The sequence below is a fragment of the Moschus berezovskii genome, chromosome 14 (assembly GCF_049115385.1).
Source record: "Moschus berezovskii isolate FMDL1 chromosome 14, NW_MosBer_1.0, whole genome shotgun sequence".
Classification (NCBI taxonomy): Eukaryota; Metazoa; Chordata; class Mammalia; order Artiodactyla; family Moschidae; genus Moschus; species Moschus berezovskii.
The window spans coordinates 82,481,481-82,506,536 of NC_142473.1; the positions used below are offsets into that span (position 1 = coordinate 82,481,481).

Genomic DNA, 25,056 nt, shown 5'->3' on the forward strand with positions numbered 1-25,056 from the left:
AGAGGGTCTTTTGACATCAGAGACCACTTCCTTGCAATTCGGTAGCTTTCTCAAATCTGATGTGAATTTCTTTTCCTTCAAAGAATTTATAATTATAATATAAAAAGTTATACTATAACTATGCAGCTGTGATGTTAATAACATGAATAGTTCCTCTCCATGGTAGAATGTAAGGTTTGTAATGTTTTGTTATCACTGTACCTAGAAAGATGTAAGGCTTATATTGAAGGAGCCAATATCATATAACAGATTAGTGAGGAAATTTTATATAGTTACACCAATTTTTAACCAATTTATACATTTTTCTTTTTAAATTTTTTCCAGACAGTATTTATTTTTAGATCTTGTCTTTTAAGTTATTCTTTTTATTATGCTATTTAAAGTATTTAATGCTATATACTCTGTTCTTTATAAAACTTCAGTTGCATTATACACAAAACTTTTCATGTAAGCCTAAATTTTTTAAACAATTGAAGTGAAATAGATAATAATAAATAGTAAAAATGCACATCATACAAAATGGGAGAAAGTGTAGAATACATTTCCCATTTATCTCTCAATATATTTTCTAGTCCATTTCTGCAGGGGCACTCTATTTCTTAAGATCCATCTGGTAATAACCTATGTAAAAGCAAGTGTATTTAAATACATGTAGTTTTTTTTCTGTGTAGGTAAACTTTGCTTTTTTAGTAACATCTGCGAAGTATTTTCCTAGCAGTCCATTTAGATCTAATCCTTAATTTTTCTCGTACTACATCATACTCCTTTATAGAGGCATACTGAAATTAATGTTTCCATTCTTTTCCATGTTGTTCCTAAACTTTTTCTATGAAAAGTAATTTTGCAATAAAAATATATTTTTGGATGTGTGCACGTATGAGCTCCTGGAAGTGAAATTGTTGATACATGTGTTGTGTTTGAATATATACTCAGGTAAATACATGCATTTAAAATATTGATGGTCACAGCTATTGCCATCTTTGAAGTTGTACAAACAACTACATTCCTGTCCACAGTCTGTGGGAATATTTTTGTCCACATTCTCAAAATCAGTCCTGATATATAACTGATGGCATGTGATAATCAGATTAAATTTATTTTAAATTTGGTTTTATAATTTACCACAAATCCTTTTGATATAATTGGGTTTGGACACCTTTTCACTTGTTTGATATAATTTGTATTTTTCCCCCTAGAATTGTCTGTTAATCTCTTTTATCTATTCATTTAATTGTTGATCCTTTCCATGCTGGTTTTTATGAAATAATTGTCTAATAAATAAATGACACTTTTTGCTATTATACACATAACATATCTTTCTGGCTAGTCACAAAGCAAGGTGTCCTGGAGCTGGTGTCATTTTGCTGGTTGGTAGAATGGCCAGGCCAGGGTGTCCCGGGTGGTGCTGGCCTGCTGGTGAGTGGGCTGCGGTTGACTGGGCTGGCATCAGGGCCACGGTCTGGTAGGTGGGGCCTTGGCCCAGTGGGTCCTGGGGCTGATGCTTGCCCACTGGTGGGTGAGACCAAGACCTTGGGCTAGGGCTAGCCCACTGGTGGTGGAGCCAAGTCCCAGGGTCTCTGGCTGAGGGGGCCCAGGGCCCCAGAACTTGTGTTGTCTGAGTGCTTTCAGGTCCCAGAGGGTTCTGGACTGGTATCCTTTTTACTGCCCAGGGTTCTTGACCTCCTTAATCAATAGAAATTGATTAGAGATCAGACAAGAAATTCAGGCCAGGCTTTCTTGAGGTCCCCGCTGCAGCAGGGGGTAGCAAGGACAAACAACTCCTTAGGTGGTACTGTGTGCAGGGGGCAGGCACAGTACCCTACGTTTCTCTGTTCTCTCTGCTTTTTGCTCCAGGCTCTTCAAAAGTGGTGTCTGTTCATGTCAAGTTTCTTCAGTCTAGTCCGACTCTTTGCAATCCTGTGGACAGTTGCCCACCAGACTCTTCTGTCCGTGATTCTCCAGGCAAGAATACTGGAGTGGGTTGCCATGCCCTCCTCCAGGGGATCTTCCCAACCCAGAAATTGAACCCGTGTCTCCTGCATCTCCTGCAGTGCAGAAAGATTCTTTACCACTGAGCCACCGTGAAAGCTCCTATTACCTTAGTTCTTAAACTTATTTTAAAAATTGTGGTCAAATATACATAACAAAATTTTTTATTTTAACCATATTAAAGTGGCATTAATGCATCCTGTTATGCAAACAATACCATGGTCTATCATCGGCAGAACATTTCCAGCTTCCCAAACTGAAATTCCACAGCTATTAAATAAAATCTCCCATCTCCACTCAGTGAGCCCCAGGCAATCACCATTCTACTTTCTGTGAACTTGACTATTTTAAGTGCCTCATGTAAAGCGGAATCATTCATTTTTTTTTGATTGACTTTTTTCACTCAGTGTAATATCCTTTCCCCATTAAATGCCGTTGGCACCCTTGTCGAAAATTATCTAAGCACCATAAAAGGTTTATTTCCAGACTCTCTTAATTCTATTAGTTTGTTGTCTGTCTTTATTCCAAAACTGGTGCTGTGACTACCATTGTTTTGTGTAATGTAGAATCAGGAAATATTAGCCTGACCACTTTCTCTCTCCTTGTCAAGATTGTTTTGGAAAAAATTGGAGTCCTTGAGATTCCATATGAGTCTTGGCATGAATTTTTCTATTTCTGCCAAAAACATTTTTGGGGTTTTGATAAGGATTGCACTGAATCAGTAGGTCATTTACAGTTACATTAACATCTTAATGTTATTAAATAACTCAATTCATAAATTTCTTTCCATATATGGGTGTGTGTTCTCTGAGTAACATTTTGCAGTTTTTAGTTTATAAGATTTTTGTCTGTTTGGTTATGTTTTTTCTTCACTATTTTATTCTTTATGATGTGCTTATAGGTGGAATTATTTTCTTTATCTCTCCTGGGTTGTTCATGATGGTATACATATTTAACACCATTTCACACAAAATCTCAACAAATTGGAAATAGAAGGAGTGTACCTTGACATAATAAGGTTCATATATTTACAGATCACGGTTAACATCATCCTCAACTTTGAAAGATTGGAAACTTCCCCATTAAAATATGGATGAAGAGGGCAAGCTCTCAAAGGCCCTTTTTAACATAGTATTGCCATAAAAATTCTTGTGAAAATTTTAAAGTTTTCTAAGTACAGCTCCTGCCAACTCTGAGAGTAAGATAATTTTATTATCTCACTGTTTAAAATTTAGTTTCACTTTCTGTAATACTGCTTCTTTATTTAAAACCTTTATATTTTTTATTGGTGTACAGCCAATTAATGAGTGTCACCAGTGGCTCAGTGGTAAAGAATCCACCTGCAATGCAGGATACTCAGAAGACAAGGGTTCAATTCCTGGGTTAGGAAGATTCCTTGACGATGTGGCAACCCACTCTAGTATTCTTGCCTGGATAATGCCATGGACAGAGGAACCTGGTGGACTATAGTCCACGGTTCTTAAGGACCTGGACATGGCTGAAATGACTGAAAATGAAGGCACCGCCATGAACAATGTTGTGATAATTTCAGGTGGACAGCAAAGGGACCCAGTCACGGATACACATATCCATTCTCCCCAAACTCCTTTCCCATTCAGGCTGCCACATGACACTGCATAGAGCTTCCCGTACTGAGCAGGGGGACCTTGTTGGTTATCTGCTTTAAGAGAAGTGGTTTGAACACGCAGATCTCAGCCTTCCTATCCCTCCCACATTGTTCTCCACTGACAACCATACGTTTGTTCTCTGAGCCTCTGAATCTGCTCTGCTTTGTTCATTGGAATTTCTGTAACAGTGCTTCTGATGTTATTCATTTTCTATTCTTTTTTTTTGTTTTGTTTTTATTATTTTTTAATTTATTATTATCTTTTTTCTTGGAGGCTAATTACTTTACATTATTATATTGGTTTTGCCATACATTGGCTTGAATCTGCCCAGGGTGTACATGTGTCCCTCTTCTTGAACCCCCCTCTCACCTCCCTCCTCCCCTTATCCTCCCTCTGGGTCATCCCAGTGCACCAGCCCTGAGCATCCTGTATCATGCATTGAACCTGGACTGGTGATTAGTTTCACATATAATATACATGTTTCAATGCCATTCTCCCAAATCATCCCACCCTCGCCCTCTCCCACAGAGTCCCAAAGACTGTTCTATACATCTGTGTCTCTTTTGCTGTCTTGTATACAGGATTATGGTTATCATATTTCTAAATTCCATATATATGCGTTAGTGTACTGTATTGGTGTTTTTCTTTCTGGCTTACTTCACTCTGTATAATAGGCTCCAGAGTCATCCACCTCATTAGAACTGATGCAAATGCATTCTTTTTAATTGCTGAGTAATACTCCATTGTGAGTATGTACCACAACTTTCTCATCCATTCGTCTGCCGACAGACATCTGAGTTGCTTCCATGTCCTGGCTATTATAAACAGTGCTGCGAAGAACATTGGGTACACATGTCTCTTTCAATTCTGGTTTCCTCGGTGTGTATGCCCAGCAGTGGGATTGCTGGGTCGTATGGCAGTTCTATTTTCAGTTTTTGAAGGAATCTCCACACTGTTCTCCATAGTGGCTGTACTAGTTTGCATTCCCACCAACAGTGTAAGAGGGTTCCCTTCTCTCCACACCCTCTCCAGCATTTATTGCTTGTAGACGTTTGGATAGCAGCCATTCTGACCGGTGTGAAATGGTACCTCATTGTGGTTTTGATTTGTATTTCCCTGATTATGAGTGATGTTGAGCATCTTTTCATGTGTTTGTTAGCCATCAGTATGTCTTTGGAGAAATGTCTGTTTAGTTCTTTGGCCCATTTTTTGATTGGGTCATTTATTTTTCTGGAATTGAGCTGCAGGAGTTGCTTGCATATTTTTGAGATTAATCCTTTGTCAGTTGCTTCATTTGCTATTATTTTCTCCCATTCTGAAGACTGCCTTTTCACCTTGTTTATAGTTTCCTTTTCTGTGCAGAAGCTTTTAATTTTAATTAGTCCCATTTGTTTATTTTTGCTTTTATTTCCAATATTCTGGGAGGTGGGTCATGGAGGATCCTGCTGTGATTTATGTTGGAAAATGTTTTACCTATGTTGTCCTCTAGGAGTTTTATACATACTGGTCTTACATTTAGATCTTTAATCCATTTTGAGTTTATTTTTGTGTATGGTGTTAGGGAGTGTTCTAGTTTCATTCTTTTACAAGTGGTTGACCAGTTTTCCCAGCACCACTTGTTAAAGAGATTGTCTTTTCTCTATTGAATATTCTTGCCTCTTTTGTCAAAGATAAGGTGTTCATAGGTGCATGGGTTTATCTCTGGGCTTTCTATTTTGTTCCATTGATCTATATATCTGTCTTTATGCCAGTCACATACTGTCTTGATGACTGTGGCTTTGTAGTAGAGCCTGAAGTCTGGCAGGTTGATTCCACCAGTTCCCTTCTTCTTTCTCAAGACTGTTTTGGCTATTCAAGGTTTTTTGTATTTCCATACAAATTGTGAAATTACTTATTCTAGCTCTGTGAAAAATACTGTTGGTAGCTTGATAGGGATTGCATTGAACCTATAAAATACTTTGGGTAATATATTCATTTTCACAATATTTATTCTTCCAATCCATGAACACGGTATATTTCTCCATCTATTAGTGTCCTCTCTGATTTCTTTCACCAATGTTTTATAGTTTTCTATATACAGGTCTTTTGTTTCTTTCAGTTCAGTTCAGTTTAGTCGCTCAGTAGTGTTCGACTCTTTGCGACCCCATGAACCACAGCACTCCAGGCCTCCCTGTCCATCACCAAATCCCGGAGTTCACTCAAACTCATGTCCATCGAGTCGGTGATGCCATCCAGCCATCTCATTCTCTGTCATCCCCGTCTCCTCCTATCCCCAATCCTTCCCAGCATCAGACTGTTTTCCAGTGAGTCAACTCATCGCATGAGGTGGCCAAAGTATTGCAGTTTCTGCTTTAGCATAAGTCCTTCCAATGAACAGCCAGGAGTGATCTCCTTTAGAATGGACTGGTTGGATCTCCTTGCAGTCCAACGGACTCTCAAGAGTCTTCTCCAACACCACAGTTCAAAAGAATCAATTCTTTGGCAATCAGCTTTCTTCACAGTCCAACTCTCACATCCATACATAACCATGGGAAAAACCATAGCCTTGACTAGACAGATCTCGGTTGGCAAAGTAATGTCTCTGCTTTTTAATATGCTATCTAGGCTGGTCATAACTTTCCTTCCAAGGAGTAAGCGTCTTTTAATTTCATGGCTGCAATCAGCATCTGCAGTGATTTTGGAGCCCCCCAAAATAAAGTCTGACACTGTTTCCACTGTTTCCCCATCTATTTGCCATGAAGTGATTGGACCAGATGCCATGATCTTCGTTTTCTGAATGTTGAGCCAACCTTTTCACTCTCCTCTTTCACTTTCATCAAGAGGCTTTTGAGTTCCTCTTCACTTTCTGCCATAAGGGTGGTGTCATCTGCATATCTGAGGTTATTGATATTTCTCCCAGCAATCTTGATTCCAGCTTGTGCTTCTTCCAGCCCAGCGTTCCTCATGATGTACTCTGCATAGAAGTTAAATAAGCAGGGTGACGATATACAACCTTGACGTACTCCTTTTCCTATTTGGAACCAGTCTGTCGTTCCATGTCCAGTTCTGACTGTTGCTTCCTGACCTGCATACAGGTTTCTCAAGAGGCAGGTCAGATGGTTTGGTATTCCCATCTCTTTCAGAATGTTCCACAGTTTATTGTGATCCACACAGTCAAAGGCTTTGGCATAGTCAATGAAGCAGAAATAGATGTTTTTCTGGAACTCTCTTGCTTTCTCCATGATCCAGCGGATGTTGCCAATTTGATCTCTGGTTCCTCTGCCTTTTCTAAAACCAGCTTGAACATCTGGGAGTTCACGATTCACATATTGTTGAAGCCTAGCTTGGAGAATGTTGAGCATGACTTTACTAGCGTGTGAGATGAGTGCAATTGTGCGGTAGTTTGAGCATTCTTTGGCATTGTCTTTCTTTTGTTTCTTTAGGTAGATATATTCCTAAGTATTTTATCCTTTTTGTTGCAATGGTGAATGGATTTGTTTCCTTAATTTCTCTTTCTATTTTCTCATTATTAGTGTATAGGAATGCAAGGGATTTCTGGGTGTTGGTTTTATATCCTGCAACTTTACTATATTCATTGATTAGCTCTAGTAATTTTCTGGTAGAGTCTTTAGGGTTTTCTGTGTAGAGGATCATGTCATCTGCAAACGGTGAGAGTTATACTTCTTTTCCAATCTGGATTCCTTTTATGTCTTTTTCTGCTCTGATTGCTGTGGCCAAAACTTCCAAAACTATGTTGAATAGTAGTGGTGAGTGTGGGCACCCTTGTCTTGTTCCTGACTTTAGGGGAAATGCTTTCAAATTTTCACCATTGATGATAATGTTTGCTGTGGGTTTGTCATATATAGCTTTTATTATGTTGAGGAATGTTCCTTCTATTCCCACTTTCTGGAGGGTTTTTATCATAGACGGATGTTGAATTTTGTCAAAGGCTTTCTCTGCATCTATTGAGATAATCTTATGGTTTTTATTTTTCACTTTGTTAATGTGGTGTATTATATTTATTGATTTGGGGATATTGAAGAATCCTTACATCCCTGGGATAAAGTCCACTTGGTCATGATATATGATGTTTTTATTGTGTTGATGAATTCTGATTGCTAGAATTTTGTTAAGGATTTTTGCATCTATGTTCATCAGTGATATTGGCCTATAGTTCTCTTTTTTTGTGGCATCTTTGTCAGGTTGTGGTATTAGGGTGATGGTGGCCTCGTAGAATGACTTTGGAAGTTTACCTTCCCCTGCAATTTTCTGGAAGTGTTTGAGTAGGATAGGTGTTAGCTCTTCTCTAAATTTTTGGTAGAATTCAGCTGTGAAGCCGTCTGGACCTGGGCTTTTGTTTGCTGGAAAATTTCTGATTACAGTTTCAATTTCTGTGCTTGTGATGGGTCTGTTAAGATTTTTTATTTCTTCCTGGTTTAGTTTGGAAAGTTGTACTTTTCTAAGGAATTGTCCATTTCTTCCAAGTTGTCCATTTTACTGGCATATAATTGCTGATAGTAGTCTCTTATGATCCTTTGTATTTCTGTGTTGTCTGTTGTGATATCTCCCTTTTCATTTCTAATTTTATTGATTTGGTTTTTTTCCCTTTGTTTCTTGATGAGTCTGGCTAGTGGTTTGTCAATTTTATTTACCCTTTGAAAGAACCAGCTTTTGGATTTGTTGATTTTGCTATGGTCCCTTTTGTTTCTTTTGCATTTATTTCTGCCCTAATTTTTAAGATTTCTTTCCTTCTACTGACCCTAGGGTTCTTAATTTCTTCCTTTTCTAGTTGCTTTAGGTGTAGAGTTATGTTATTTAGTTGACTTTTTTCTTGTTTCTTGAGGTATGCCTGTATTGCTATGAACCTTCCCCTTTGCACTGCTTTTACAGTGTCCCAGAGGTTTTGGTTTGTTGTGTTTTCATTTTCATTCATTTCTATGCATATTTTGATTTCTTCTATGATTTGTTGGTTATTCAGCAGCGTGTTGTTCAGCCTCCATATGTTGGAATTTTTAATTGTTTTTCTCCTGTAATTAGGATCTAGTCTTACTGCATTGTGGTCGGAAAAGATGCTTGGAATGATTTCAAATTTTTGAATTTACCAAGGCTAGATTTATGGCTCAGGATGTGATCTATCCTGGAGAAGATTCTGTGTGCGCTTGAGAAGGTGAAATTCATTGTTTTGGGGTGAAAAGTCCTATAGATATCTATTAGGTCTAACTGGTCTATTGTATCATGTAACGTTTGTGTTTCCTTGTTAATTTTCTGTTTAGTTGATCTATCTATAGGTGTGAGTAGGGTATTAAAGTCTCCCACTATTATTGTGTTATTAATTTCCCCTTTCATACTTGTTAGCATTTGTCTTACATATTGCGGTGCTCCTATGTTGGGTGCATAAATATTTATAATTGTTATATCTTCTTCTTGGATTGATCCTTTGCTCATTATGTAGTGTCCTTCTTTGTCTCTTTTCACAGCCTTTGTCTTAAAGTCTATTTTATCTGATATGAGTATTGCTACTCCTGCTTTCTTTTGGTCTCTATTTGCGTGGAATATCTTTTTCCAGCCCTTCACTTTGAATCTGTATGTGTCCCTCGTTTTGAGGTGGGTCTCTTGTAGACAACGTATATGGGGTCTTGTTTTTGTATCCATTCAGCCAGACTTTGTCTTTTGGTTGGGGCATTCAATCCATTTACATTTAAGGTAATTATTGATAACTATGATCCCATTGCCATTTATTTTACTGTTTTGGGTTCGAATTTATACACTCTTTCTGTGTTTCCTGTCTAGAGAAGGTTCTTTAGCATTTGTTGGAGAGCTGGTTTGGTGATGCTGAATTCTCTCAGCTTTTGCTTGTCTGTAAAGCTTTTGATTTCTCCTTCATATTTGAATGAGATCCTTGCTGGGTACAGTAATCTGGGCTGTAGGTTATTTTCTTTCAACACTTTAAGTATGCCCTGCCATTTCCTCCTTGCCTGAAGAGTTTCTCTTGAAAGATCAGCTGTTATCCTTATGGGGATCCCCTTGTGTGTTATTTGTTGCTTTTCCCTTGCTGCTTTTAATATTTGTTCTTTGTGTTTGATCTTTGTTAATTTGATTAATATGTGTCTTGGGGTATTTTGCCTTGATTTTATCCTGTTTGGGACTCTCTGGGATTCTTGGACTTGGGTGATTATTTCCTTCCCCATTTTAGGGAAGTTTTCAACTTTTATCTCCTCAAGTATTTTCTCATGGTCTTTCTTCTTGTCTTCTTCTTCTGGGACTCCTATGATTCACATGTTGGGGCATTTATCATTGTCCCAGAGGTCTCTGAGATTGTCCTCATTTCTTTTAATTCGTTTTTCTTTTTTCCTCTCTGTTTCATTTAATTCTACCATTCTGTTTTCTAACTCACTTATTCTATCTTCTGCCTCCGTTATTCTACTATTGGTTCCCTCCAGAGTGTTTTTGATCTCATCTATTGCATTATTCATTGTATATTGACTCTTTTTTATTTCTTCTGGCTCCTTGTTAAACCTTTCTTGCATATTCTCAACCCTTCTCTCCAGGTTATTTATATGTAACTCCAATTTGTTTTCAAGATTTTGGTTCATTTTCACTATCATTAGTCAGAATTCTTTATCAGGTAGGTTCCCAATCTCTTCCTCTTTTGTTTGGGTGGTGGGAATTTATTCTGTTCCTTTATTTGCTGGGTATTTCTCTGCCTCTTCATCTTGCTTATATTGCTGTGTTTGGGGTGGCCTTTCAGTCTTCTGGCAGTTTATGGAGTTCTCTTTATTGTGGAGTTTCCTCACTGTGGGTGAGGTTGGACGGGTGGATTGTCAAGCTTCCCTGATTAAGGAAGCTTGTGTCGGTGTTCTAGTGGGTGGAGCTGGATTTCTTCTCTCTGGAGTACAGTGAAGTGTCCAGTAATGAGTTATGAGATGTCAGTTGGTTTGGAGTGACTTTGGTCAGCCTGTATATTGAAGCTCAGGTCTAGTTTCCTGTGTTACTGGAGAATTTTCGTGGTATATCTTGCTCTGGAACTTGTTGACCCTTGGGTGGTGCTTGGTTTCAGTGTAGGCATGGAGGCATTTGATGAGCTCCTATCGACTAATGTTCCCTGGAGTCAGGAGCTCTCTGGTGTTCTCAGGATTCGGGCTTAAGCCTCTTGCCTCTGGTTTTTGGTCTTATTCTTGGAGTAGCCTCTAGAAGTCTCTATCTGTCATTTCCAAGGTGGTTCCCTCTGTTTTAGCTTCTGTTTGCTAGTCTCTTCAGTGTCTAATTTCCTCCCTGACACTAGGGGGCAGTGGTGGACACTTTTTAAGGCTCAGTTGTTCAGTCCTGTTCTGGGAAGGGAGGAACGCTGCAGACAAATATCTCTGGCATCTGTGGGGAGTGCTCACAGTGTCTTGGCCACACTGGGTTTTCCCCCACTCACAGCGTGTGTGCTGTCCCAGTCTACACTGCACAGGCTCTAGGTTGCTCTGCCGGGAATTGTCTGAGGCCGGCGCTGGGTTGCATGTACCTCCCAGGTCTAAGCCGCTCCGGTTCAGGTAAGCAGGTACTCCACAAAGGCACAGACTTGGTTGGGCCTGCATTTGGTGCCCTTCCCCGGTCTGAGCAGCTCAGGTGACCAGGTGTCTGGCGAGCGGGGTCACTGTGACTTATTGCCTCCCCAGTCCCTGCTGCTCGGTTTTCTGCGTGTACAACCGGCGCACCTTCTGAGGCGGATGTTGACCCGCCAGAAACCCAAGAAGTCTTGCTTTCAAGGAAGCCTGCTTGCAGTTTGGTATCGGATCCACTTCCTACCTTTCAATCACAGTTTAATGATAACTTTTTAAGGGTCTTCTCCGATTATATTATCCACAGTAGAATTCTCCCTCTTCTTTTCTGTCACATTATTCTATTTATTACCTTATTAACCCTGAATAAGACTATACCTGCTTTATTAAATATCTCCTTCTTTATTGTCTGACCTATTATAATATCCATGCAGGAAAAAATTTTTTTCACGTGATTTTCCCTCTGGTTTTATTAAGTGCTGTTTCCTAGCTCATAGCACAGTTGCTGGCATAAGAGATGTGCCTTAACTGTTAAAAACAATTAATTGGATAAATCATTAGTTGTTACATCTAAAACTTTAAAACGTTTAATTTTGTTTTTAGTATAATTTAATTTATTTAACCAAATTTTAAGGTGATTAAATCTAGTATTGAATGAAAGGAAAGATGTTCTTCCCATGGCAGGGGAGAATATATTAATAAGTCCAGTTGATCAAAATGAGTGAATCTGTATTTTATCCTCATTGGCTGCAGCCTCATAACGATTCTAAAGCTACTTTTTTTTGGATGTTATATCTTTCTGATATTATGTGATTTTCTCTAGTAATATCTTCACATAATTTCTGTTGTTGTTTAGTTCCTAGGTCATGTTTGATTCTTTTGCCACCTCATGGACTGTAGCTTGCCAGGCTCCTCTGTCCATAAGATTTCCCAGGCAAGGATACTGGAATGGGTTGCTATTTCCTTCTCCAGGGGATCATCCCAACCAAGAGATCAAACCTGCATCTTATGCCCTGTCAAGTGAATTCTTCAGCACTGAGCCATCTGGAAAGCCTCTATAGATGTTCCTTAAAACCTTTGTGGAAAATCCCAATGAATTAATTAACAAGAATCAACCTTGGACACATTCCAAGACCCAGTGATAATTGCAGCTGGAAGGGATGAAATAGCCTGTGATCTTCACCCCTAATAGGAAGAAGATGCCATTCACTTAGTACCTGGCATAACAATTTCAGGAGGTCCTTTCTTAGACTTATAGCATGATTTTAAAAGTATCATGGGAATGTCTTTCAAAATTTTAGTCAATGAGTCTGGTCATGTTAATATGACAGAGTGAAAAGAACTGAATAGTCAAATGCTATTTTTCTTTTTGAAGTTAGTAGGAAAGAAGTTACTTGTGAAAAATGTCCCTGCCAAATAACTAGTTAATTTCTTCTATGTATGTGCAGGATTTGCTTGTCATTTTGATATATTTCCTAATGCACTAATGCAATAAACTTGTTTATCAGTGTGTGCACCATGGAATTCCTTTCAAATAATCTACACTGCACATAAAAATGATCTGAATAATCAGAAGACTCCATGAAGCAAATGGACAGACAGTCAAATAAATTATATGCTCAACTAATAAGGCGGCCTTTTGCCCTCTGTTGTCAAACTGGATGAAAAATAATTCCAAGTGTTTATGAGTAACTTCAAGTCATTCTTCAGGTTCTGAATAAGAGTCCAGAAGGTAAGAGTGATATTAAATACTGGGACCCAGGGTCACAGTTGTGAGACTTTCTTTGTTATATAAGAGAGTAAATTACTTAGAGTAAATCAAACTTAGATTCAATTCTAGGTGTATGACTTAAAAATGTGTACTTGAGAAAATGAATTAGATATTCTGAGCCTTAATTTCTTCACTTCTGAAACAAGGATTACAGCTCTTGCTACTGTAAATATTAAATGTATTACATTAAACTATGAGTGTTTGATTAGAATATACTATAGGAGTTTGGAGTACTTCTCACTCTACTTGAGTGATATTATCAGAATAAGATTAAAAGGGACAGTTTGGGCTGCTTCAGGAGAACCAGCTTTTGAGGGCAATATAAATGTGGAGAGACTTAGTAGGAGGCTATTACGGTGGACCTGGAAGAAATTAAGTAGGGAATGATCAAATCTGTGATATATTTTGAAAGTAGAGTTAGTAGGAGTTATTCAAATTTTATGAGAGTAACAAATGGGTAAAGAACACTAAAATTTTGTTTCTGAACAATAACATGGAAAATTATAGTATTTAATGAGATAAATAAGGAATGCCTCTTTAAATTTTGTTTAGAAAATGCTCAGGCTTCTTGTGGAAAATTCAGAAGTTAGTTTTACAAATAGTAAATTACTATTCGATTTGATTTCAAAATTAGAGATGTTGCAAATAAACGTTTGAAATTTAGGGGGAAGATAGGGGTTGGAGATGCAAAATTAGACTGCTGCAGTCTAACTTATTGGTGAGAAAAGGGAAATACGCACCTAAAGACTTAAGAAGTGTCAGTGAAGTTAGAGACAATTCAGGACAAGGACCTTCTATTCACACATTCATCTACCCATATTGACTATGTGCATTACCTTAAGTGTGTCTAATATATTATACTTTGTGTCTATAAATGCTGCACCTTTTCATGGCTTTCTCTTCCTGTTTCTTTATACTTTCAATTATTTCATACACTCAGCTCAAGTACTGTTTCCTATTGAAAGTCTTCTGTGATACCCATTTGATACATTCCTGTATTCTGAGTCTCCAGCACTGCGTGAATTTAATGGGACTTAATACATGTGTCGGCCACCTCATGAGAAGGGCTGACTCACTGGAAAAGACTCTGGTGCTGGGAGGGATTGGGGGCAGGAGGAGAAGGGGATGACAGAGAATGAGATGGCTGGATGGCATCACCGACTCGATGGACATGAGTTTGAGTGAACTCCGGGAGTTGGTGATGGACAGGGAGGCCTGGAGAGCTGCTGTTCATGGGGTCACAAAGAGTCGGACACGACTGAGTGACTGAACTGAACTGAATACATGTGTCTGGAATTGCTTGCTATTTCATTCTGTGTCATGTCAATGGGGTTAAAACAAACAAACAAACAAAAACAAAAGACAGAAAACAAAAAACTATGCCTTACTCAATTTGGTAATCAAAATGTCTATGACACGTTAGACACAAATGGATGTTCTATACGTGTTGTTCCAATGAATGGATAAATAAAAAATTATTCTTATACATTTGAGCACTTTCTTCCTTTTAAGTGTTTCCCCCCTTGTTTTTTTTTTAGGTAAACTGCTTTGATATGTGAAGTCAGCTCCTGTCCAGATTACATGGAATCAACAAAAAATGTAACCTACTTTGTTCTTCTGGGTCTCACACAGAATCCAAAGGAGCAGAAAGTTCTTTTTGTTTTGTTCCTGTTCATCTACCTTTTGACTCTGGTGGGCAATCTTCTTATTATAGTGACTACAGCTGTCAGTAAGACCCTGAACTCACCGATGTACTTTTTTCTTGCTAGCTTATCATTTATGGATGTCACTTACTCCACTTCTATAACTCCCAGATTGATTTCAGAGTTGTTATATGGGCAAAATAACACATCCTTTGAATCTTGTATGGCCCAGCTCTTTACAGAGCACTTTTTTGCTGGATCAGGGGTCTTCCTTCTGCTGGTGATGGCCTATGACCGCTATGTGGCCATCTGTAAGCCCCTGCATTATTTGGTCATCATGAGGCAGAGGGTGTGTGTTGTGCTCCTGGTGCTGTCCTGGGCTGGAGGTTTTCTGCACTCAATTATTTATTTATTGGCTCCCATTCTGTGGCCCGAATGTCATTGATCACTATATGTGTGACATGTACCCCTTATTGGAACTCGTCTGTACTGACACCTATGCCATTGGCATCTTAGTGTTGGCCAACGGAGGACTGATCTGCACTGTAGTGTTTTTGCTCTTACTCATCTCCTATGGAGTCATCTTGCACTCTCTGAAGAACCTGAGTCAGGAAGGGAGGCGGAAAGCCCTCCAGACCTGTGGTTCCCACATCACTGTGGTTGTCTGCTTCTTTGTTCCCTGCATTTTCATGTATGCAAGACCCGCTAAAACATTCCCCATTGACAAATCTGTAAGTGTGTTTTATACAGTCATAACCCCCATGCTGAACCCATTTATCTACAGTCTAAGAAATTCTGATTTGACTAATGCAATGAAGAAGCTCTGGAGAAGAGACATCATATCTCATATTAAATAAGTGTATCATCGACCATGAAGGGAGTCATTTCACATCAGGGTCCATTTCCTTAGAATGCAGAAGTCATTTTAAAATTTGATTCTGATTTAAAATTTTTTATTTAAAAAGAAAAAGTTCTCTGTCTTCAAAGAGTTTATGATAATTGCAAGTAAAGATTACACTTATACAGCTATGCTATTAATAGCAGTTTCCTCCATACTAGAATGTAAGGTCCACAATTGCTTCTTTATCACTGTATTGAGAAATGTGTCATGCCTGTATTGTAAGGAGTTAATAGTAAATAATGATTAAGTGGGAAAACTATTATATAGTAACACTGATTTTTATTCAATTTATACATTTAACTTTTTTACTCTTTTTCAGAGACAAAATAATTTTTATTTAGCTTCTTGTAAAGAGTTGGACATGACTGACTGAACTGAACTGAATTTAACTAAACTTTTTAATTTTTACAATTTAAAGTACTTAATTATTCACTCTGTATCATAGGCTCCAGTTTCATCCACCTCATTAGAATTGATTCAAATGCATTCTTTTTAATGGCTGAGTAATATTCCATTGTGTATATGTACCACAGCTTTCTTATCCATTTGTCTGCCAATGGACATCTAAATTGCTTCTATGTCCTAGCTATTGTAAATAATGCTGTGATGAATATTGGTGTACATGTGTCTCTTTCAATTCTGATTTCCTCAGTGTGTATGCCCAGCAGTGGGATTGCTGGGTTATATGGCAGTTCTATTTCCAGTTTTGTTAAGGAATCTCCACACTGTTCTCCATAGTGGCTGTACTAGCTTGCATTCTCACCAACAGTGTAAGAGGGTTCCCTTTTCTCCACACCCTCTCCAGCATTTGTTGTTTGTAGATTTTAGATAGCATATTAAACCTAGATAGCATATTAAACCTAGATAGCATTTGAAACCTAGATAGCATATTAAAAAGCAGAGACATTACTATGCCAACAAAAGTCCGTCTAGTCAAGGCTATGTTTTTTCCAGTGGTCATGAATGGACTTGAGGGTTGGACTATAAAGAAAGCTGAGAGCTGAAGAAGTGATGCTTTTGAACTGTGGTGTTGGGGAAGACTCTTGAGAGTCCTTTGGACTGCAAGGAGATCCAACCAGTCCATCCTAAAGGAGATCAGTCCTGGGTGTTCATTGGAAGGACTGATGTTGAAGCTGAAACTCCAATACTTTGGCCACCTCATGCGAAGAGTTGACTCACTGGAAAAGACTCTGATGCTGGGAGGGATTGGGGGCAGGAGGAGAAGGGGACGACAGAGGATGCAATGACTGGATGGCATCACCGATTTGATGGACATGAGTTTGGGTAAACTCCGGGAGTTGGTGATGGACAGGGAGGCCTGGTGTGCTGCGATTCATGGGGTTGCAAAGAGTTGGACACGACTGAGCGAATGAACTGAACTGAACTGAACTGAATTCTGACCGGCATGAGATGGTACCTCGTTGTGGTTTTGATTTGCATTTCTCTGACTTGAGCCGTGCTGAACATCTTTTCATGTGTTTCTTAGCCATCTGTATGTCTGCTTAGTTTTCAGCCCATTTTTTGACAGGGTCATTTATTTTTCTGGTATGGAGCTGCATGAAATGCTTGTATATTTTTGAGATTAATTCTTTGTCAGTTGCTTCGTTTGCTATTATTTTTTCCCATTCTGAAGTGTGTCTTTTCACCTTGCTTATATTTTCCTTCATTGTGCAAAAGCTTTTTAGTTTAATTAGGTCCCATTTGTTTATTTTTGCCTTTATTTCCATTACTCTTTGAGGTGGGTCATAGAGGATCCTGCTGTGATTTATGTCAGAGAGTGTTTTGCCTACGTTTTCCTCTAGGAGTTTTATAGTTTATGGTCTTACATTTAAATCTTTAATCCATTTTGAGTTCATTTTTTGTGTGGTGTTAGAAAGTGTTCTAGTTTCATTCTTTTATAAGTCGTTGATCAGTTTTCCCAGCACCACTTGTTAAAGCAATTGTCTTTTCTCTATTGTATATTCTTGCCTCCTTTGTCAAAGATAAGGTGCCCATAGGTGTGTGGATTTATCTCTGGGCTTTCTATTTTGTTCCATTGATCTATATGAGAAAATACAATTTTATGATTGACAACTGTACACTACTTAACAAAAGCATGTTGATTTTGACATAGAGGCACACAGAGGCAAGTTCCAGATAGAGAGTTATTTACCATTATAAAATTATATTTAGTTTTATGTATTACCCAGTTGGTAGTTAACTTTTATTTACTGTCAGAATTAGTTAGAATTTGGAAATTCCCTGCCAGTCCAGAGGCTGGGACTGTGCACTTTCATTGCCAAGGGCCTGTGTTCAGCCCCTGGTAGAAGAACTAGAATCCCACAAGGTACACCACACAGCCACACACATAAAAAAGCCACACCAAAACAAACAGACAGACAAAAACCTAGGCATGGAATATTGGAAAAAAGAGTTTGCTATAATACAGTTCAAAATTTTTTTGAAATGCAAGCGTTCATTTTACTATGACTCATTACAGTTTCTATTTAAGTCACCACACTTCCACGTAGCGTAATTTATTTCCTGCCACTCTGAGGGTAAACCCATCTCATCCAGTGTTTCATCAGTCCCTTTGGTGTCTCTGCAGGGTGGAGTCGAAGTCCAATCTGTCGTGTGTAATCTGGGTGTATATTCCCACTGCTTTGTAGGGAAGGAAGTTTCACATTATAAAATGCCCTCTTCCCATGAATAACCAGGCAATCTGAGCTACTCTGGAGGAGCACAAAATACTTCACAAATGTTGGCTATTTTGCACCTAAAATCTGATTTTCAGACTCCAAACTTTTTTCTTTCAGGTCTTCTTTGTTTATTGATGAATCCTGAATACTTAATATATAGCACAAGAAACTCTATTCAACATCCTGTAGTAACCTAAATGGGAAAATAATTTGAAAAATAATAGGTCCATGTATATGGACAACTCACTCACTCTGCTGTACACATGAAGCTAATATTTTTAGTCAGCTATAATCCAATATAAAATAAATATTGAATGTTACAAAATAGAAATTTTAATTTAGTAGTTATGTCATTGGATTCCTAGATGTTCATTGGCAGAGAATGGATAAGAAAGTTGTAGTATATATGCCCAATGGAATAATTACTCAGTTATAAAAAGGAACACATTTAAGTCAGTTCTAATGAGGTGGATTAACCTAGAGCTTATTATAAGAGTGAAGTAAGTCAGAAAAAGATATTGCGTATTAAAGTATATGAAAGAGAGTACTGATGATCCTATGTGAAGGGCAGCAAAGGAGACAGTCATAAAGAACAGATGTTTGGACTCAGTGGAAGGAGAGAGTGGGATGATTTGAGAGAATAGCACTGAAACACATACCTTACCATATGTAAAAGAGATAACCAGAGGGAGTTTGATTAATGACACAGGGAACCCAAGCCAGTGCTCTGTGCCAACCTGGAGGGGTGGATGGGGGGCGAGGGTGGGGAGCACAGAAGGGAGGGGACACAAGTATGCAGCAGAGGCTATCACAATATTGCAAAAGAATTAGCCTCCAATTGAAGTAAATAAATATATTAAAAATTAAAATTATTAAAAAATAGAGATTTTAATTTAGTTGTTTTGTCATTAGATTGACATATTTACCTCTTAAACCCAGGTTATCTGAAGCCAGTGATATCTGCAGACACTTTGGGCTATCGTGCTATAGTTCATGTTCATATCATAAACCAATTAATGAGGTCACCTGAGTTCTTCAATTTCTTTTAAAAATTGTGGTCAAATATACGTAACAAAATATACAGTTTTAACCATTTTAAAGTGTCATTGCCTTAATTCATATTGTTGTGCCAACATTATGGTCATCATCTCTAAAATGTTTTCAACTTGTCAAACTGTAATTTCACAACCATTAAACAAAATTTCCCATTTCCATTTACCGAGCACCATCCAACTACCATTCTGTTTTCTTTCTATAAACTTGACTGGCTAAGTGCCTCAATCAAATGTAGTCATACAAGATTAGATTTTCTGTGTGACTTCCTTTTTCACTTTGCATCAATATACTATCCTTTCTCCATTGAACACTCTTGACACTCTTGCTGAAAATTATCTAGGATGTATATAAAGCTTTATTTCTAGACCATCTATAGTATTCCATTAGTATGCTGTCCACCTTTATTTCAATGGTCGTGCTGGGATTCCCATAACTTTGTGTTATATGTTTTAAGATCAGGTAGCGTGAGATCTCCAAGTTTCCACTTCCTTTCAAAATTGTTTCGGCAATTTGAAGTCCTTGAGATTCTGTATGAATATTTCCGCTTCTATAAAAACTATTCTGGGATTTTGATAAGGATTGCACCGAATCTGAAGGTATTATTAACATCTTACTAATATGTTGAGTTATTATTTATATCTTAATACTGTTAAATATCCCAGATCATAAATATCTTTCCATGTATGTGTGTATTTGATAATGTCACTAGGATACATTTTGCACTTTTCAGTTTACAAGACTGTCTCCTTGGTTAAGTTTATTCCTAAATATTTTATTCTATTTGGTGCTCTTGTAAATGTAATTATTTTCTTAATTTATTCTTGAGTTTTTCATGAACTTTTAGAAATTCAACATCATTTCATAAAAAACTCTCAACAAATTGGAAATAGAAAGAATGTACCTCGACATAGTTAAGTCCTTATATGACAGATGCACTGCTAACATCATCCTCACCATGGGAAGGTTAAAAGCTGCCACAATAAAATCTGGAAAAAGACACGAGGGCACAAGTCCTTTTTAACATAGTACTGCCATAAAAATTCCTGTGAAAATTTTAAAGTTGTGTAAGTATTCCATTCCATTCTGTTCAGTCGTTCAGTCGTGTCCGACTCTTTGCGACCCCATGAATCACAGCACGCCAGGCCTCCCTGTCCATCACCAATTCCCGGAGTTCACCCAAACTCATGTCCATTGAGGTGGTGATGCCATCCAGCCATCTCATCCTCTGTCGTCCCCTTCTCCTCCCACCCCCAATCCCTCCCAGCATCAGAGTCTTTTCCAATGAGTCAACTCGACGCATGAGGTGGCCAAAGAATTGCAGTTTCAGCTTTAGCATCAGTCCTTCCAATGAACACCCATTCCTTTAGAATGGACTGGTTGGATCTCCTTGCAGTCCAAGGGACTCTCAAGAGTCTTCTCCAGCACCACAGTTCAAAAGCATCAATTCTTCGGTGATCAGCTTTCTTCACAGTCCAACTCTCACATCCATACATGACCACTGGAAAAACCATAGCCTTGACTAGACGGACCTTTGTTGGCAAAGTAATGTCTCTGCCTTTTAATATGCTATCTAGGTTGGTCATAACCTTCCTTCTAAGGAGCAAGCGTCCTTTAATTTCATGGTTGAGATCAGCATCCGCAGTGATTTTGGAGCCCCCAAAAATAAAGTCTGACACTGTTTCCACTATTTCCCCATCTATTTCCCAATAAGTGATGGGGCCAGATGCCATGATCTTCGTTTTCTGAATGTTGAGCTTCAAGCCAACTTTTCACTCTCCTCTTTCACTTTCATCAAGAGGCTCTTTAGTTCTTCACTTTCTGCCATAAGGGTAGTGTCATCTGCATATCTGAGGTTATTGATATTTCTCCCAGCAATCTTGATTCCAGATTGTGCTTCCTGCAGTCCAGCGTTCTCATGATGTACTCTGCATATAAGTTAACTAAGCAAGGTGACAATATACAGCCTTGATGTACTCCTTTCCCTTTTTGAAACTAGTCTGTTGTCCCATGTCCATTTCTAACTGTTGCTTCCTGACCTGCATATAGATTTCTCAAGAGGCAGGTCAGGTGGTCTGGTATTCCCATGTCTTTCAGAATTTTCCACAGTTTATTGTGATCCACACAGTCAAAGGCTTTGGCATAGTCAATGAAGCAGAAATAGATATTTTTCTGGAACTCTCTGGCTTTCTCCATGATCCAGCGGATGTTGGCAATTTGATTTCTGGTGCCTCTGCCTTTTCTAAAACCTGCTTGAACATCTGGGAGTTCACGGTTCACATATTGCTGAAGCCTCGCTTGGAGAATTTTGAGCATGACTTTACTAGCTTGTGAGATGAGTGCAATTGTGCGGTAGTTTGAGCATCCTTTGGCATTGCCTTTCTTTGGGATTGGAATGAAGACTGACCTTTTCCAGTCCTGTGGCCACTGCTGAGTTTTCCAAATTTGCTGGCATATTGAGTGCAGCACTTTCACAAGATCATCTTTCAAGATTTGAAATAGCTCAACTGGAATTCCATCACTACCACTAGCTTTGTTCATAGTGATGGTTTCCAAGGCCCACTTGACTTCACATTCCAAGATGTCTGGCTCTAGGTCAGTGATCACGTTATCGTGACTATCTTGGTCGTGAAGATCTTTTTTGTACAGTTCTTCTGTGTATTCTTGCCACCTCTTCTTAATATCTTCTTCTTCTGTTAGGTCCATACCATTTCTGTCATTTGTCGAGCCCATCTTTGCATGAAATGTTCCCTTGGAATCTCTAATTTTCTTGAAGTGATCTCTTGTCTTTCCTATTCTGTTGTTTTCCACTATTTCTTTGCATTGATCACTGAGGAAGGCTTTCTTATCTCTCCTTGCTATTCTTTGGAACTCTGCATTCAGATGCTTATATCTTTCCTTTTCTCCTTTGCTTTTCGCTTCTCTTCTTTTCCCAGATATTTGTAAGGCCTCCTCAGACAGCCACTTTGCTTTTTTGCCTTTCTTTTCCATGGGGATGGTCTTGGTCCCTGTCTCCTGTATGATGTCACGAACCTCTGTCCATAGTTCATCAGGCACTCTATCAAATCTATTCCCTTAAATCTATTTCTTACTTCCACTGTATAATCATAAGGGATTTGATTCAGGTCATATCTGAATGGTCTAGTGGTTTTCCCTACTTTCTTCAATTTAAGTCTGAATTTGTCAATAAGGAGTTCATGATCTGAGCCACAGTCAGCTCCTTTTCTTCTTTTTGCTAACTGTATAGAGCTTCTCCATCTTTGGCTGCAAAGAATATAATCAATCTGATTTCGGTGTTGACCATCTGGTGATGTCCATGTGTAGAATCTTCTCTTGTGTTGTTGGAAGAGGGTGTTTGCTATGACCAGTGCATTCTCTTGGCAATACTCTATTAGCCTTTGCCCTGCTTCATTTCATGCTCCAAGGCCAAGTTTTCCTGTTACTCCAGGTGTTTCTTGACTTCCTACTTTTGCATTCCAGTCCCCTAGAATGAAAAGGACATCTTTTTTGGGTGTTAGTTCTCAAAGGTCTTGTAGGTCTTCAAAGTTCAACTTTGGCTTCTTAAGCATTACTGGTTGGAGCGTAGGCTTAGATTACTGTAATATTGAATGGTTTGCCTTGGAAACGAACAGAAATCATTCTGTCATTTTTAAGATTGCATCCCAGTACTGCATTTCGGACTCTTTTGTTGACCATGATGGCTACTCCATTTCTTCTAAGGGATTCCTGCCCACAGTAGTAGATATAATGGTCATCTGAGTTAAATTCACACATTCCAGTCCATTTTAGTTCACTGATTCCTAGAATGTCTACGTTCACTCTTGCCATCCCCTGTTTGACCACTTCCAATTTGCCTTGATTCATGGACCTAACATTCCAGGTCCCTATGCAATATTGCTCTTTACAGCATCAGACCTTGCTTCTATCACCAGTCACATCCACAGCTGGGTATTGTTTTTGTTTTGGCTCCATCCCTTCATTCTTTCTGGAGTTATTTCTCCACTGATCTCCAGTAGCATACTGGGCACCTACCGACCTGGGGAATTTCTCATTCAGTATCCTATTATTTTGCCTTTTGATACTGTTCATGGGGTTCTCAAGACAAGTATACTGAAGTGGTTTGCCATTTCCTTCTCCAGTGGACTACGTTCTGCCAGACCGCTCCACCATTACCTGTCTGTCTTGGGTGGCCCCACGTAGCATGGCTTAGTTTCATTGAGTTAGACAGGGCTGTGGTCCATATGATCAGATGAACTAGTTTTCTGTGATTATGATTTCAGTGTGTCTGCCCTCTGATGCTCCCTCGCAATACCTACCGTCTTATTTGGGTTTCTCTTACCTTGGTCGTAGAATATCTCTTCACAGCTGCTCCAGCAAAGCGGAGCCGCTGTACCTTACCTTGGACGTGGGGTAGCTCCTCTCCGCCACACTTCTGTGTGTGGTCGGTTGCGCCAGCCAGGTCTCTCGCGTCTGCACCACTGGGACCGGCGTCTCTCGCATCTGCTCAAGTGTATCTTCTGACATCTCTGAAGTGAAATAATTTTATTAATTTTTATATGCTTTCAATTGCTGTAACAGGGCTTATTTTTACCCAAACTTTTATTTTTATATTGGAGGACGGTATCCAATAAGCAATGTTGTGATAGTTTCATGTGGATAGCAAAGAAAGAACTCAGCCTATATATACAAGCATCCATTCTCCACAAAACTCCCCTTTCACCCAGGTTGCCATATAACACTGTTCAGAGTTCTGTGCTATACAGTAGGACCTTGTTGATTATTTAATTGAAATGTTGCAGTGTGTACATGCCAACTCCAAAATCTCTAATTATCTCTCCCCCAAGTTCTTCCACCCTAACAAGCATAAGTTTATTCTCTGAGTCCATGGGTATGTTGTGAGTGTGTGTGTGTTGGGTTGTGTCCCATGGCCTGCAGCCCTCCACACTCCTCTGTCCATGGAATTTTCCAGGCTCCATTTCATAAATAAGATCATTGTATAATTTCTGTAATGGTGTCTATGATGGAAGTCACTTCCTACACTTTCAAACTCAGCTTGAGCATCACCTTTAAGAAAGCTCGTCTTGGATTACTTTCCCAGTAGAATTTTCCCTCTTATTTTCTGTCACTATACCCTACTTATTGTCTTTTAAGCAGTGAATAAAACTGCAACTTCTTTTTTAGTTTTTAGGATAACCATGATATATACTTTCATATTTTATATGGTTCATTTTTTTTTGGTATTTCAGTTTGTTTATTTATTTACTTTACATTATTGTATTGGTTTTGTCATACATTGACTTGAATCCACCCTGGGTGTACATGTGTCCCCTTCTTGAAACCCCCTCCTACCTCCATTCCCATCCCATCCCTCTGGTTCATCCCAGTACACCAGCCCCAAGCATCCTGCATCATGCATCAAACCTGGACTGGCGATTCATTTCACATATGATAATATACATGTTTCAATGCCATTCTCCCAAACCATCCCACCCTCACCTCTCCCACCGAGTCTAAAAGACTGTTCTATACATCTGTGTCTCTTTTGCTGTCTCATGTATAGGGTTATCGTTACCATATTTCTTCCATATATATGCATTAGTATACTGTATTGGTATTTTTCTTTCTGGCTTACTTCACCCTGTATAATAGGTTCCAGTTTCATCCACCTCATTAGAACTGATTCAAATGTATTCTTAATTGCTGAGTAATACTCCATTCTGCAGATGGACATCTAGGTTGCTTCCATGGAAACATGCATATCTTCTAATGAATGGATAAATAAAAAATTAAACATTTAAGTCTTTTCTGTCTTTAAGTGTTTTCCCCTTTGTTTTGTAGGTAAACTACTTCTCAGATGTGAAGTCAACTTC

The 25,056-nt window shown here is 38.7% G+C and overlaps 1 pseudogene; it reads left to right on the forward strand.

Moving 5' to 3' along the window:
- Window positions 1-14,492: 14,492 nt before the first annotated feature.
- On the forward strand, window positions 14,493-15,411 carry LOC129554143 (olfactory receptor 4A47-like; annotated as a pseudogene).
- Window positions 15,412-25,056: the final 9,645 nt, after the last annotated feature.